The sequence below is a fragment of the Phasianus colchicus genome, chromosome 19, assembly GCF_987193195.1.
Source record: "Phasianus colchicus chromosome 19, bPhaCol1.hap1.1, whole genome shotgun sequence".
Taxonomy (NCBI): domain Eukaryota; kingdom Metazoa; phylum Chordata; class Aves; order Galliformes; family Phasianidae; genus Phasianus; species Phasianus colchicus.
In genome coordinates, this window is record NC_143454.1 from 571,464 (window position 1) to 581,173 (window position 9,710).

At 56.5% G+C, this 9,710-nt stretch overlaps 1 pseudogene across 1 annotated transcript; it reads left to right on the plus strand.

Annotated features, from left to right (window-relative positions):
* The first annotated feature begins 110 nt into the window (after nt 1-110).
* On the plus strand, nt 111-8,773 carry LOC116238493 (uncharacterized; annotated as a pseudogene). Its single transcript, XR_016458919.1, has 7 exons — nt 111-456; nt 1,945-2,104; nt 2,490-2,627; nt 2,760-2,956; nt 3,266-3,389; nt 3,497-3,590; nt 3,870-8,773. The product of XR_016458919.1 is annotated as an uncharacterized LOC116238493 (transcript).
* The last annotated feature ends 937 nt before the right edge of the window (nt 8,774-9,710 follow it).

A 9,710-nucleotide genomic window follows, 5' to 3' on the forward strand; every position in this document is an offset into this window, starting at 1 on the left:
CCGGCCCGCCTCTGATCTCTGTCTGATTGGTCGGCGGCAGCGCCGCCGGCTCCGATTGGCTGAGGCACAGAGCGCGGGAGCGGCCGTTGCTTCCGGCTCGGAGCCGACCGCCTTTCCTCTCAGACACCGACGGCCCCGCAGCCGCATCCGCATCCGCATCCGCAGCGCGCCGGAGCTCTCTGGGCAGCACCGAGACGGAACCGCGGCACGACGGGAGCGGTGCTGAGGAAAGCGGCGCCGGAGGTGTGCGGGAGAACGGCTCCGGGCCGGGGAGAGGAGAGGAACCGCGCGCGGCCCCAGCCGCCCCGCCCTTCCCTCTGCCGTGGGATGCGGGGATTTGGGACGGCTGAAGGACTCGGGGCCCCAACCGCCTCAGCGCTGCTGCCCGCATCCGGCAGCACCACCCTAATGCCTCCGAGCCCTCCAGCGCTGCTCCCGGTGCCCCCCGGGGCTGAGGTGGGCTGTGGGTACGGGGGTGGTGGGGGAGATACGGGGGGATGTGGGAGTTTAGGGGCTGTGGGGGCTGCAGAGGGGCTGTGGGGTAATATGGGGTATGGGAGGGGGGTATAGGGTAATGTGGGGTGTAGGGGGATGTGGGGAGATATCGGGGGATGTGGGGTGTAGGTAGCTGTGAGGGGAATGTTGGGGAATATGGGGTTGGGGGGGCTATTGGGTGCTCTAGGGGGCTTTAGGGGGGCTGGAGAGGGATATAGGGCTGCGTGGGTTATAGGAGGGTATGGGGCTATAGGGCTCTGGGGGGCCTTCGGGGGTGGATATAGGGGTATGTGGGGCTATAGGGTGCTTTATTGTGGCTACAGGGGAAATTTGGGGCTATAGAAAGCTGTGGGGACTATAGAAGAGGTATAGGGGATATACGGGGGAAGAGGGGACTATGCGGGGGATATAAGGGGATATGGGGCTATAAGGCACTGGGGGGCTTTAGGGAGGGTTTTGGGGCTCTAGGGGGATATAGGGTGCTATGAGGCTATAGGGAGCTGGGGGGACATGGGACTGTAGAGGGCTATTTGGGGAGCTACACAGTTCTGCGGGGAGATCATAAGGGGCTCTGGAGGGGCTATAAAAGTGTTATAGGGGGATATGGGAGTATAGGGGGCTTTATTGTGGCTCTAGGGAGATATGGGGCTATAGGAAAATGGGGGGACTATAGATGGATTATAAGGGAATATGGGGGGATATAGAAGACTGGGGGACTCTGGAGGGAGGATATAGTTCCGATGTTGGGGGGCTATATGGAGCTATTGGGGAAGTTATACAGCTCTGTGGGGAGCCTATAAGGGGTAGTGGGAAGGCTGTAGGAGAGTTCTAGTGGGATATGGGACTATAAGGGGCAGTGGATGGGCTTTAGGAGGACTATAGGGTGATATGTCGCTCTAGGGGGTGCATGGGGGATATGGTTCTATAAGGGGCTGTGTGGGGCCATAGGGTGATAGGGGGCTATAGGGTGGGCTATAAGGGTTGTGGGGCTAGAAGGCTCCCCCCTCCCTTTAAAGGGTTAATGGAACTATAGGGGGTTGTGGTGGGCTGTGGGAGGGTCTGTAGGATAATAGTGGGCTGGGGAGGGTCTATAGCGAGGGTTGTTATACAATAAGGGGTTGTGGGGGGGACGTAGAGGGGCTGAGAGGGGCAATGGGGGAATATAGGGAGATGTGGGCCTATAGGGGGTGAATGGAAGACGTGGTTCCAGAAGTGACTGTGTGGGACCCTAGGGTGATGGAGGGCTATAGGGTGGGCTATAAGGGGATGTTGGGCTAGAAGGCTCCCCTGCCCCCCCTCTCCCTCCCTTCCCCTTGGCTTTAACCTATCCATAACAGGGTGGCTGAAATGCCAGTCATGAAACTTAAATCAGAATTGGAGTTGTATTGGAATAGAGTAGGATTGTTTTGTGGTCTTAAATCTGAAACGTGTTTTCTCCTTGGGCTTCAGGTACAGATATTGTTTAATAATGACTTTGAAGAAGGTTTCGCTATCCAGTCTCCTGATCAAGAAGGTTTTTGGAGGACTTAATTATGAGTAGAGTTGCTGCTGAACGTCCACTTCCAACAAGCAAGCAGTGAGGTGCATCTCAGCCTTTGCTCACTGCAAGGTACCAGCCATTCAGTCTGTGCTTTGCGGTGATTTTCCATCAGCACTTCTGCTTGTATGTGAGCTATGTTGGGGGTACAGGGGGATATGGGACAGAGGGAGCTGTGGTGGGGATATAGGGGACTGTGAGAGGCTATGGAGGGGCTATAGAGCTGATCTTGGGCTGTGTGGGGCCATAAGGTGATAGGGTGGGCTATAAGGGGATGTTGGGCTAGAAGGCTCCCCTGCCCCCCCTCTCCCTCCCTTCCCCTTGGCTTTAACCTATCCATAACAGGGTGGCTGAAATGCCAGTCATGAAACTTAAATCAGAATTGGAGTTGTATTGGAATAGAGTAGGATTGTTTTGTGGCCTTAAATCTGAAACATGTTTTCTCCTTGGGCTTCAGGTACGGAAATTGTTTAATAATGACTTTGGAGAAGGTTTCACTATCCAGTCTCCTGATCAGGAAGAAAGAAGAAGGTTTTTGGAGGACTTAATCACAAGAGGAGCTGCTGTTGATCCTCCACTTCCAAGAAGCAAGCAGGTGAGGACATTGTGCATCTCAGCCTTTGCTCACTGCAGGGTACCAGCCACTCCATCTGTGCTTTGCGGTGATTTTCCACCAGCACTTGTGCTTGTATGTGAGCACCAGGCATCCACTAACGCTGTCTGATAGCTTTAGGCTGGGCAGACACGGGAAGCACTGCCTGCAGCAGCAGCAGCTGAGCTCCGTGTGCCAGAGGAAGGAATGCGGCGTCTGGAGGAGCAGGAGGAGGAGACCCCGCGTGACTCTGCGTGTTCTGCAGGGCCGTTCCTCACAGACTGCCACTGACAGACGTTTGGGGCACTGCAGAGCCTGTTGGTGCGGACGAGGTAAAGCAGTGTTGATCTGTAATGCCACTTGATCTGCGTGCATGCAGGATTTCCCTGTGTTTGTATGTCTCAGTGTCTGTGGCCCTGGTTTTGTTCAAAGATGTCAGACCTCTGTGTTCCCCCTCCAGCTGGTTCTGAAGAGCCCTTCCATTTTTGAGAAGGCTGCAGATTTAGTTCAGCATCTCCTGATGTGTCACACAGATTCAGGGCTTTCAAGAAGTCGCTTCTTTGAAGTGTTTAAGATGGTGAATTCTGCCAGACAGAGTGCTTGTCTAATCAAACCTTTTAACCCCAAGGTTTGTTCTGCAGGTCCCGATGATGGCACAGGCATTAAACAGCCTGGAGCTCGTCGCTGGGGAGAGGCTGCGCATTGTGTTTTGAAGGGAGAGATAGAGGAAGGGTTTGAACAGTGTTGTGCAGGAATGGAAAGCTGGTAAGAGAAGAGGTGTGCGTTCAGAGAGCGAGGGCTGTATGGCTCATCTCTGTGTTCCAGCAGGAAATGCAAGGCAGAACTCTCTGCTCTCTGTTCTTTCTTGCAAGGTTGCTGCCCCTCAAAGTGCACTGTGGATGGGCAGCGCGATGACAGCTCAAGGATGGCAGCAGAAGATGCAGCACAGCCCTCTCCAGCAGCAAGGTGCACTGATTTGTCTAGCTAATTCTTGAAGTAGAGGGTGTGTTTAGCTTCCAAAGTCAGTGGCTTGATAGCCTTAGGATGGCTTTGGGGCTCTTCCTCTGTAACTCACGTCCTAAGGCAGTGAAGGTGTTCCCTTGGTCTGTACAAGTGGTTCCTGTACAAAGCCATGGTTGTCTGCCTGTAACAGATAGTGAAGGTGATGGTTTTGTGACTGCAATTATGGAGTCAGCATTTTAATGGCAGTTGCACCCCACTAACATGCAGCTTTTTCTGACACAGGCAGGAGACGGGCAGCAGGACTGCAGCTCCTCTGGCAGCTTTGCAGCTACGTCAGGAAGCAGAAGACGTGGATTTAACAGAAGAACTCAGTTACTGGGACGTTCCCCTGTTCTTCCCCTACCTGTCCCCTTGCCTCAGCCCGGATTCCTCTTGCATTCTCGTAGGTGTCCCTTCCATCCCCCAGGCTGCTCCTTGCTTCCCCCAAGCTAATCCTTTACCTTCCCATAACAGACCACCCGCAATTTCCTCAGAGCCCCAATAGCTCCCTCAGTATTTCCCCAGCAAGACCCCGTAGGCACCCCACAACCCCCCCGAGAGCCCAGAGCCCCTTACTGACCTCCTCAGACCTGGTACTCCTCCCTCATTGCTGGCCAAAAACCTCACAAACCTCCATAGTCCCCAGCAGCACCCCATATCGCCCACTGAACTACCACTGAACCCCCTTATTTCCTCCCTCAGACCTCCCTTAACACCTCCAGGGCTCTTTACTGAACTCACAGAAAACCACACTCCCTGACAGCACCCCTGACACCAATACCAGGCCCCTCCTCTCCCCCTGCACCTGCAGGCTCTGTTGTCATATCCATCCCATGGGCGTATATCCCCCACACCCCGCCACAGAGCCCCATAACTCCTCCAGGAGCTCCTCAGACCTGGTGCACCTCCCCCACAGCCAGCCTGGGACCTCACAGAGCCCCATAGTCCCCAGCAGCACCCCTTATCCCTGCTCTGGGCTCCCCTAGATCCCCCCTATTTCCTCCTTCTGACCTCCCTAACCCCCTTGGGTCATCCCTTGGATCTCGCAGACCCCCACAGTCTTTGGCAGGACCTCCGTCACAAGTCCAGGACCCCAGTAGCCCACCTGGGGTCGCTCCTCACCCCCTTTTCCTTTCAGGTCCCATACAACCGTACGGTGCTGGGGCTGGGGTGACTGCTGCGGAGCTGAAGCAGGTGTAGGGCACAGATGTGGGTGAAAGTGATGTGGGGGGCATTGGGGATATGGAGGCACAGGAACATGGGAGGACATGAGGGGATGTGGGGATATGGGCCACAGGCTGCAGGAGCGGAATGCTGCGCAGGAGAAGGTAACGCGTGAGGTAAAGGTGGGACTTGTGGCTGTGGGGACGTGGGGTGGCATGGGGACGTAGGGGGGCTGGGGGCACGTGGGGAGGGGTTTGGGGTGAGAATGGGGGATGAGGGGCGGTGTTGGAGTGCATTTCTTGATTTCTTCCTGAGAGGGGGTTGGGGTTCCCTGTGGCCCAAAGGTGGAGCCCTGATCCATAACCCCCCATAACCCCTTATCACTTGGCGTGACCCCAAGGCTCCACATGACCTATAACCCTGTGAGCACCATAACCGCAGATGAGGCTGTGGACAGTGATGGGTCTGTTCTTGGGTTGTTCAGGGGTTACTATAGGGTGGCTCTGGGGCCGCTGTGGATCAGCTGCCTGTAACGTCCCCTGACCCTCACCTTGCCCACGTCTTGCTGGGCAAGATGGGGTTCAAAAGGGCAGTGGGGGGCTCTGGGAGAGGTTTCATGATTGGAGCAGATTCACCGCCAGCTCCGTGTGGGGCTACGTCAGCCCCACTGAGCTGTGGGTGTGTCCCATAGCTGCCCCATAGCTGCCCCAGAGCCATCCTAGAGCACCCCAGAACAGCCCCATCGCTGCCCACAGCCCGTGGCCAGCAGCAGTTCCACCACCAGCTGTGTGTTGGGTAAAGGCAGCTCCTTGGTGTGGCTCTGCCCCATAGCTGCCCCAAAGTGCCCCTTTGGGGTCCTCCCATAGGTGTTCTTTAGCCGTCCCACAACTTTGCAGGGCTTCCCCACATCCCAGCAGATCCCCCCGGTGCCTGCGGGGTGTGCGAGAAACGCTCTCATCACTGCCGTTCCGTCAGGCACAGCTCTCGGTGCAGCAGCAAAGCTCGTCCGTTATTGCTATGGCATTACTGCACTCTCCCTCCTCGTGGTGAGTGACAAAAGGCGCAGCTGCTGCGTGAGTTCCTTCTGCTCCTGCAGCTCTCCTCCCGTGGCAGTCCCTGCTTGCCTGTTCCCTCTTGGCTGGGGACTGCAGGTTCACAGTCTACGCCACGCATCTGCTCTGCTGTTTTTCCAGATGAGGTCTACGGCCAACCTGTTCCTTTTGGGTTATTGTGTGCTTTTCTATGCAGACAGGCAGGCAGGATTTCTTACAGCTGTTGCATTTGCTGTGTCTCAGGCTCCGTCCTGCACCTGTGCCTTATCTCGTGTGCAGTCTTCACCTGACCCTGGTCAGAATGTCCTGGCCCTGCTGTGCTCTGCTCAGCATCTGTCTGCTGAGCAACAGCACTCTGTCACTCTGATCCTACCTTGTGCTATCCCTGCAGACGTTAGAATACTTTCTCTGCCACTCTTGAAACCGTAAGAGGTCAGATGATTTCCAGCAGCACACAGCTGCCACACACAGCCATGCTGACCACAGCAGGCTGCAGCTTCTTCTTGCAGAGTCCCGTAGCAGCGGGTGACCGCTACGGAAAAGGGGAATTCCACCGCTGATGTTCTCCATCCTTCTTCTGCACCACCATGCAATCCTTCCTCCCCGTGCTGCGCTGCTGTCAGAGTTCTTTGTCCATTTCTCGGGGTCGTTGCAGCAACTGTTCCAAATTTCTTTACCACTGTCCCTACTGCTCCAACTGACCCAATCTGGGACGCCTTTTTGTAAGGAATTCTGTGTTCATTCTGCAGCTGACTTGGACTTCTTCTCCCATGTCCCCATTCAGGAGTTGATCTGCTTCAGTCCATCCCAGCTCCATTCCTGGTTCAAGCATCCCTCCTTGCCATCAGCCTGGCTCCAGTCCCTTCCCCAGTCGCAGTGGGATCGGTTTGTTCTGTTCCCGTCCACTTAGAGAAACAGAAGCTTCCTGCCCACCAAACCTTGCAACAGGCATTTCCCTACAGAAGCATTCACGTCCTTCTTCTGGCCCCTTCGGCCAGTTCCCAGCTCTCCAAACCGAGATGTAGGGCTGCAGCCCAGCCCATGTCTTCTTTGGGGCAGCTCTGGGGCAGCGCCACCCCGAGGCAGAGATGCCTTTTCCCCACACACAGCTGGTTCTATGGCCACATGGGGTGAGGACATGGGGTAGTGGGTCACGTGGGGGTCCTGCAGGGTCACAGAGTTGTGGGGTGACGTTGGGTCAGATGGGGTTCCGGCTCACAGTGATGGGGCTAGATGGGATGGTAGGGTTAGATGGGGTGTCATGGAGTTACGGGTCACATGGAGTTAGATGGTGGGGGTGAGGTGGGGGCAGGGATCCCAGAGTTCTGGGGCCACATGGCAGCGGGTCGCAGCGTGATGGGGGCAGGCAGGGTCAGGGAGTCACAGGGTGGTGTGGGGCTATGGTTCACACAGGGCCGTGGGTCAGGTGCAGCCATGGGGTCACGCACGTACAGGGTTATGTAGTCATTTTGGGTTATGGCTCGTGTGGGGTAATGGCTCATGGCCCCACCTTTGGGCCACAGGGACCCCCAGTCCCCTCTCAGGAAGAAGTAAATCCACTCCAACACTGCCCCACAACCCCCTTTTTACCTCAAACCACTCCTCACATCCCCACCTTCCTTCTGTGTCCCCCTATCCCAGTGTCCCACCTGCAGCGCACATCCTGCCTTCTCCTGGACAGCACTGTGCTCCTGCAGGCTCTGTTGTCATATCCATCCCATGGGCGTATATCCCCCACACCCCGCCACAGAGCCCCATAACTCCTCCAGGAGCTCCTCAGACCTGGTGCACCTCCCCCACAGCCAGCCTGGGACCTCACAGAGCCCCATAGTCCCCAGCAGCACCCCTTATCCCTGCTCTGGGCTCCCCTAGATCCCCCCTATTTCCTCCTGACCTCCCTAACCCCCTTGGGTCATCCCTTGGATCTCGCAGACCCCCACAGTCCCTGGCAGGACCTCCGTCACAAGTCCAGGACCCCAATAGCCCACCTGGTGCTGCTGAACCCAGTGTCCTCAGTGAGCTGTGCCACAGTGCAGCACCCTGAGCCCTTCTGCATTGCTGCGGAACGGGACACACGCAGATCCCAGGGCAGTGGACACTGCTCTGCATGTCACTGCCTGGCCCAGGAACTCCTCCCCTGTGCTGTCTGTGAAAGTCTTTTCTTTGCTCCTGGCATAACTTCCATCTCCAGAGCACATGAGGAGTGTCCCTCAGACTGTGGCTCCTGGTTAACCCCGCTGCGTCCAAACGAGGAATCCTGTAGCAACCCACATCTCAAGATGAGGCTACAGCTGTGCCCCAGTGCCCTCATTAAAGAGAGGAGATTGAATTAGCATAACAGGACATCTTTCCTTCTGACATTTCCCACCGTCTGCATGTTGGCTGTGCCATGCAATCGGCATTTGGTCATAGAGCTGTGAGTGCAGGTATGTGTGCATACGGGGTGTGCAGAGATGGTGTTGAACATCGGAGTGTGCACAGCACGTGTCTGTGTGCAAGGCTGGAGCTGCGCTCGTGTCTTCATGCATGTGGGTGTGCAATGGGGTGGGTTTGCACATGTGTGTACATGAACGTGGGTGTGTGCATCAAGGTCTTTGCACGTGGCTGTGTGGTTCTGCTCACATTTGCACGCACATGGATGGAGCGTGCACACAGGGCTGTGTAAGGATGTGCTTGCAGGTGTGTGAATGCACGGGGAAGTCTTTGCACGTCGGTGTGTGGTTCTGCACACATATGCGCACACAGAGCAAGGGAGCAGTGGAGGTTCCTTGGAACAGGAGATTCCTGGGAGAGGCGGAACTCACATGAGAGTGCTGGAGAGCACAGAGCTTGGAAGCACAGCTCCACAGCACTGCGCTCTGCACAACAGCCTGCAGGATGGCATGGAGCACTGATAGAACCAGGACAGAATCACAGAATCACACAGAATGACCTAGGTTGAAATGGATCTCAAGGATCATCTCTGTCACCTTCCCACCACAGGCAGGGCCTCCACCTCCACATTTAATACCAGCTCAGGCTGCCCAGGGCCCCATCCAGCCTGGCCTTGAACAGCTGCAGGGATGGACAGGGCATCCACAGCCTCTCTGGGCAGCTGTTCCAGCACCTCACCACTCTCACAGCAAACAACTTCCCCCTGACATCCAACCTCAATCTTCCCTGCCTCAACTTCAAACCATTTCCCCTTGTGCTGCTGTTATCTACCCTTTCAAAGAGCTGTCTCCCCTCCTGTTTCTAGGCTCCCTTTAGGTCCTGAAAGGCTGCAATGAATTCATCCCGCAGCCTTCTTTTCTCCAAACTGAACAAACCCAGCTCCCTCAGCCTGTCTTTGTAGGGGAGGTGCTCCAGCCCTCTGATGATCTTTGAGGGTCTCCTCTGGACCCTCTCCAACAGCTCTCTGCCTTCCTTGTACTGAGGGCCCTAGACCTGGAGGCAGTACTCCAGATGGGGAGTATGCGCCGCCTCAGCTTCTACAGGTGGGTGTTTGGGGGGGGCACCGAGGAGGGGACTGGGCTTAAGGGAGCCGGGGGCCGCATGCAGCTCTGCTTTGGCCCCGTGGGGCTTCTGTGTCGCTCAGAACCTCTGCTTGGTGGCAGGAGGTGCTGTGTCCCCCCCCAGTGGTTCAGACACAACCTCCCCAGTCCCTCTTTGTGACCCCAGGGTCACACCCTCCTCTGTGGTCCCCCTCCCATCTGACTATTGGAGCCCCCTCCTCCCTACAGTTCCCCATTCTGATCCCTGCAGTCCTCCTCCACCCCCCACCTCACTGCCCCCCTCAGTTCCCCCCTCATCCCCATTCTGACCCCCAGGGTCCCTTTCCTCCTTCCCTTCCCCCGTCCCACCCCTCCTATTCCGCCATTCTGATCCT